The sequence below is a fragment of the Raphanus sativus genome, unplaced genomic scaffold (genome assembly GCF_000801105.2).
Source record: "Raphanus sativus cultivar WK10039 unplaced genomic scaffold, ASM80110v3 Scaffold0895, whole genome shotgun sequence".
Taxonomy (NCBI): Eukaryota; Viridiplantae; Streptophyta; class Magnoliopsida; order Brassicales; family Brassicaceae; genus Raphanus; species Raphanus sativus.
The window spans coordinates 21,804-28,415 of record NW_026616209.1 but is presented as its reverse complement, the minus strand read 5'-3'; the positions used below and the strand labels follow the sequence as shown (position 1 = coordinate 28,415).

Genomic DNA, 6,612 nt, shown 5'->3' with positions numbered 1-6,612 from the left:
CAGACATCACTAAATTAAATGATATAGGTCTTTGTTACCAAAAAAATGATATAGGTCTTACACCATGATGCATAGCAATTTTCTGACTTTTTTACGATCGTCGTTTTCTGGATTGGGCATCATGTATCTTTGCATGTCCACAAGTTTAAGCTTGAAAAATTAAATAGAGCGGCAAACTGTGCGTATGGTGTGTCATATGTGCGTATGGTGTGGACGGGTAACGAGTACAAATCAAACAGATAGGAGTAGAATAAAACATCTCCAAAACAAAACGTTCTAAGAATTTATAGTAGGAGAAAGAAATTTCAAACTAATTAAATACTAGTATGAGTGTGTGGCTGGCCATGAATCAACATGGAGACCCAATAGCCGGTAGCCAGCACAGCACTAGCGAGCGTAAGAGACACAGTCATGGCTAACTGCACCTAAGAAGAACGAAGCCACATAAACAGTCTAGGTTCATGCTTCAGGGCAGGGGCCCACTATTTTCTTAAAAGTCAACTCCATCCCCCAAATAAATCGCTCCTTTCTTTTGACCTTTTCGCTTTTCTCAATTCGGAGACAAGTGGCTTTTTTGTGAAAACAGTTCGATCTAACCGCTTCGATGTGTTTCTAGTTTCCATGACTTCTGTCATTATCACTTCATATACCTTTTTATTCTTCCCTGAAAACAATGGAATATCATAATCACGAGTTTTTATCTCTTTTAATTTAAGATTATTTCAGTTAAACACCAAAAGACGAATTTATTAACAAAACGTTTCTTTCTACTGCGAATTCTTTGTATTTTAAGTGCTTTTTTTTCCCAGTTTACATATTTCTCTGTTTATTTATTAATATTTTGAGAGAAATTCAGCGAACCTGGACACGATTTGGGTTTGCTAATTTTAATGTTTTTAACTTAGAAAATAATAGTGAACGATCTGGCGTTTCAAATCTGATAAAGGGGAGGTTGTAACTGTGTCTCTCGTGAACTTTCTTCTACTTCTTAAATATTTGTTTATTTCTTTTTATGTTATTAAAAAGTTCACTTTTCGTATAAAGAAAGAAAGAAAACCACGTGAGAGATCTCTAGAGGAAAAGGCTACAAAAACGAGATCGAATTTCTACTTCTTTTCCAGGTAAGTGGTGGTTTTCACCTTCCAACTATCAATGGTTATGCATCTTTTTGTTACTTTACCCACTTTTTGTTTCATCATTTTATATTTATTTCCCCGTTTATAGAATACACGTGCGTATATGCTTAATCATATACACTTTTATTGTTAAAACTTAATCATAGTTCTGATCAGTTCATTTTTCGATAGTTTTACCGTGTGATACCAGAATCACCATCACGCATTATATAATTGATCGAATAAGCGTGCATAGCACCATTATATCCATTAGAACGTTCCTTTGATAATATATCAATTAACTCAAATTTCAATCATGCATACACCGTTCTTGTTTAGTTGTATTAATCACAAAGTCATAACATTTGGTTTTCATTTTGGCAGTTTGACTCTAGTAACAATTTTTTTTTAGCTTAACGTTTTAATATGTGCATATAAATTGGAAACCCCAATTGCTATGAAATATGTTTGGTTGAAAACTTATAAGAGCAGCCAAAGTATTAGAATTAATCCAGCCACTCCATATCACCTTGCACAAAAGACAGGCTTTCCTTGGAATTATAATTAGCAAGTTAATTCGAAATTGACAGAACAGCTACATAGTTTGAGTTTGGACAAGATGTAAAGTCCAGAATAGAACTTTTGAACCACTAAAAATAGAGCATATGTGTATATGAGTTAGGTTTGTTTTGTATCTAGTTAGGTACTTAGGTCGTCTTTCTAAATTTGTGTTCAGTTCGGTTTGCATTCTGGGATTTTTAGGTCTTGTTTCTAATATTTCTGTTCAAGCAACCAATATCTAAGAAAATCTGGATGTCAAATGTTAATTAAGTATATTATTTTCGAATATTTTTCGAATATTGCAATACATCTTAATTCTTAATCGTCTACTCAAAGCTTTAATTAAATTAAATACTAGGAAACTGAAAGAAGATAAATAACGTTAAATTCTCGTCCTTGATTGATATATATTGGTATTATAATAAATATCTATATTTATCTCAAAACATCTGCACATCGCCACGTGGCAGTGCCAGTGCTAGTCAACGACCTCTCTTATGGCAGACAGTTAACTAGATTATTGAATTGAGATTGTTTGCAGTTATGCGCATATGTAATTTGCTACAAAACCATTGACTTAGTTTGTTTTAACATAAATGTCGACAGACACAAAGAATCAATTTGCAATCTATTTAGACTTTTCATATTTGATCATGCATTTGGTCTCTTACCTATCCACATTCATCAATCTATACGATGACACGCTCTTCTCATAATTAATTAAAATCAATCTCCTAAAATTTTCACTATAAATAAGCTGCATCAATGTTGCTACAAAATCACACTTTGAGTCACCTACAAACCATATATCCAGCTATCTATTCTATCTCCTGGTTCGATTATATATCCTCAAACTGATTTTAAACCAAACCTCAAACATTGTGACTGAATTAACCTAACTAGTCTCTTGTCCTGTTTTGTAGATACATAGCTATGGCCTCGAGAGCTCATCCTGTGGACGGTGATGCAAGTCCGGGTACGGACGGTGGAGATTTTCCGATCAAATCATCGCCTCCACGGCATAAAGTTGGGATCCCACCGAAGCAGAACATGTTTCATGAGTTCATGTACACGTTCAAAGAAACTTTCTTCCACGATGATCCTCTCAGACATTTTAAGGATCAGCCTAAGTCCAAGCAGTTCATGCTCGGTCTCCAATCTGTCTTTCCGGTTTTCGATTGGGGACGTAGCTACAATCTCAAGAAGTTTCGTGGTGATCTCATTGCCGGTCTAACCATTGCCAGTCTCTGTATTCCTCAGGTAAAAAAACCTATTCACACTAGTTGACTTGTGTCACAAGTCATCTATCCTTGCTTTGTTTATAAAGTATATTCTATGATGATTCCAGGATATCGGATACGCTAAGCTCGCGAATCTGGACCCCAAATACGGTTTATGTAAGTTTGAATTTTACTTAACTTTGAGTAATAACACATGGGATGGGACAACTCATAAATCTATATGGTTGAAAATGGTTTTACAGATTCGAGTTTTGTTCCTCCATTGGTGTATGCATGTATGGGGAGTTCTAGGGATATAGCAATCGGACCCGTCGCTGTGGTTTCTCTGCTGCTAGGTACTCTCCTTCGAGCTGAGATCGATCCAAACACAAACCCTGATGAATACCTCCGCCTTGCCTTCACCGCCACGTTTTTCGCGGTGTCACCGAAGCAGCTCTTGGCTTCTTCAGGTTAGGGTTCTTGATTGATTTTCTTTCCCACGCGGCCGTGGTTGGATTCATGGGTGGTGCAGCCATCACAATCGCTCTTCAGCAGCTTAAAGGGTTCCTAGGGATCAGAAAATTCACCAAGAAAACCGATATCGTTGCTGTTTTAGATTCTGTCTTCAGTGCAGCTCATCACGGTGTAAGAACTCTTGTTTTGTGTTATTGATTCCTCCATTGTGTAATATATTTCACTAATACATGTCAATTTGGTTTATGCAGTGGAATTGGCAGACTATACTCATTGCTGCATCTTTCTTGACCTTCCTTCTCACCTCTAAACTCATTGTAAGAAATTATATACTCCATCCGTTTCTAAATAGACATACTTAAAAAAAGTTTTTGATGTTTCAAAAGAGATGTTTTCATATTTTAATATAATTTTTAGTTTTTTCAAAAATTGTGTAACCAATAATATTTTTAGAATTTTCTAATATATTTTGTAATTGGTTAAATAGTTTTAAATTTATATTTTAATCATATTTTTTAGATGAAAACAAGTTTTTTAATAGTTGTGCACTAATCTAAAACTTCAAATATTTTGGAACAGAGGGAATATATTGTAATATCATAATAGTTTGTTCTTATTGTTTTGATCTGTGAATCGGATATCTCTTGGTTTGTTGATGGAACAGGGGAAAAGGAGCAATAAACTGTTCTGGGTTCCAGCGATTGCACCACTGATATCAGTTATCATTTCTACCTTCTTTGTCTACATAACCAGAGCCGACAAGCAAGGAGTCCAAATTGTAAGAACTCCTTTGTCTATTCTAAGTAGTTACTTGCCTAGCAAGCTTTCCGACTTTGTGTTAACTTGTTTCCTTCTCTAATGAATAAAGGTGAAACACCTTGACAAAGGGATCAACCCTTCCTCTTTTGATCAAATTTACTTCTCCGGAGATAACTTGGCAAAGGGGATTCGTATTGGTATAGTCGCTGGAATGGTCGCCTTAACAGTAAGTTACAAATCAACAACTAAGATTTCAATTTAAAACCAATTAGTTAGAAGTCAAGACTTGAATATTTTAAATGTTTTAAGGAATAATTAGACGGTCATTAGGTTTTATGTAATGGAGTAGTGTCTATACGCCGCCTAAATTGTTTTAATTAACAAGATCATTTTCTAACACTGAATATATTAATGTTTTCACAGGAAGCTGTAGCAATTGGAAGAACGTTTGCTGCAATGAAAGACTACCAAATCGACGGCAACAAAGAGATGGTAGCACTAGGTGTTATGAACGTTGTTGGGTCCATGTCTTCTTGCTACGTAGCGACTGGGTCATTCTCAAGATCAGCTGTAAACTTCATGGCTGGATGTCACACCGCGGTTTCCAACATCATAATGTCAATCGTTGTTCTCTTGACACTGCTCTTCCTCACTCCTCTCTTCAAGTACACACCAAACGCAATCCTAGCAGCTATCATCATCAACGCGGTGGTTCCTTTGATTGATATCCAAGCTGCGATTTTGATCTTCAAGGTCGATAAGCTCGACTTCATCGCTTGTATGGGAGCTTTCTTCGGCGTCATCTTTGTCTCCGTTGAGATCGGACTTCTCATTGCCGTATGTCTCACGCTATCTAAACCCTAAATCTATGCCATCATGAATGACTCTAATTCCAGCTCTGTCTTAGTTTGCTGATTTTGTTTTGTGTGTGTTTGTGGACAGGTCTCTATATCGTTTGCTAAGATTCTCTTGCAAGTCACAAGACCTAGAACCGCGGTTCTTGGAAACATTCCAAGAACTTCAGTATACCGAAACATCCAACAGTATCCTGAAGCCACCATGGTTCCAGGGTTCTTACCATCCGTGTTGACTCGGCAATTTACTTCTCCAACTCAAATTACGTCAGAGAAAGGTCAACCCTAAACAAAAATTTAACCCTAGCCAAGAACTTTTACTTGGATGACAAGAAGACTAATCCGGAAACCCTTGGATTTTACAGGATCCAAAGATGGTTACTAGAGAAGAAGAGAAGGTGAAAGCTGCAAGCCTACCTAGGATCCAGTTTCTAATCATCGAAATGTCTCGTCGTAAGTTAACTTTACTCATAATCAATAGCTATGAAGTCAGAACCGGTTCTGGAGAGAGCCGGATGAATATATTCAATTTTGCCTCCAAATTTTGAAAGAACTATTATACATAAGTCGTATAGCATTCAAATTATCAAAAAACTATTAAAACTAACCCTAAAGCCCCTAAATCTCAGATCATATATGTAGTTTTCTCTAGTTCTTATTCCTTATAAGCAAAGATTAATGAAACAATATTTTTTTCAGCTGTTACGGACATCGATACAAGTGGTATTCACGCTCTAGAAGACTTATACAAATCTCTCCAGAAAAGAGATATTCAGGTAAAACATATACGTACAAAAACAAATAGATTTAATTAAGGATTAGTTGAAGAAGATTAATTACCTTTGTGGAGAGTTGTAAATTTTGATTCTGTTTATAACAGTTGGTTCTTGCGAACCCTGGACCGTTGGTGATTGGCAAGCTACACTTGTCACACTTTGTTGACATGTTAGGACACGACAACATCTTTCTGACGGTGGCTGACGCCGTGGATGCTTGCTGTCCAAAACTCTCAGACGAGGTCTGAGATTCCAAGAAAGAAGAAGATGAAGATAATGACGAAGAAAGAAGATGTTCTATTTTACCAAAAAAGAAGATGTTCTATAAGTGTTTGTACAGTATGTGTTAAAGAAAGTGAGTTTTGCTTTCAGTTGTTGCATCTTTGGTCCCCTTTCGTTTATTGCACAAGAGAGGTCAAGTGTAAAGTTGACCTCTGGGTCCCACCTTAGCGTCTTGCTTTTCTACTTTTGTAATAAAGTGTAGATTTTACCTAATTGGCATTTCACATCTGAAATACTTATATCAAATTAAAAAAAAATTCTAAATGAAATTAAAAATGAAATTAACGACAGTGATAAATATAAGTCCAACCTGGAGATCTATATTTCTGGATAAAATAATTAAAACAAATGAACCTCAATAATGTGACAAGTTGAAATTTAAAAGCACACTGAAATAAGTATTAATGAAACTGATCCTATCCATATGTTAGACTGGACAAAACTGATATTATACCATATCCTAAGCACTAAGCAATCATATTTTAATTTCATTATTTTGTTTAATAAGTCAATTGGAGAGGTTGGCGAAAAAATTTGTTCTGATCAAGACATGGTTATGAACCTAAACCAG

General features: G+C 35.8%; 1 pseudogene; it reads left to right on the top strand.

Annotated features, from left to right (window-relative positions):
• Positions 1–823: 823 nt before the first annotated feature.
• On the top strand, positions 824–6,089 carry LOC130503267 (sulfate transporter 1.2-like; annotated as a pseudogene).
• The last annotated feature ends 523 nt before the right edge of the window (positions 6,090–6,612 follow it).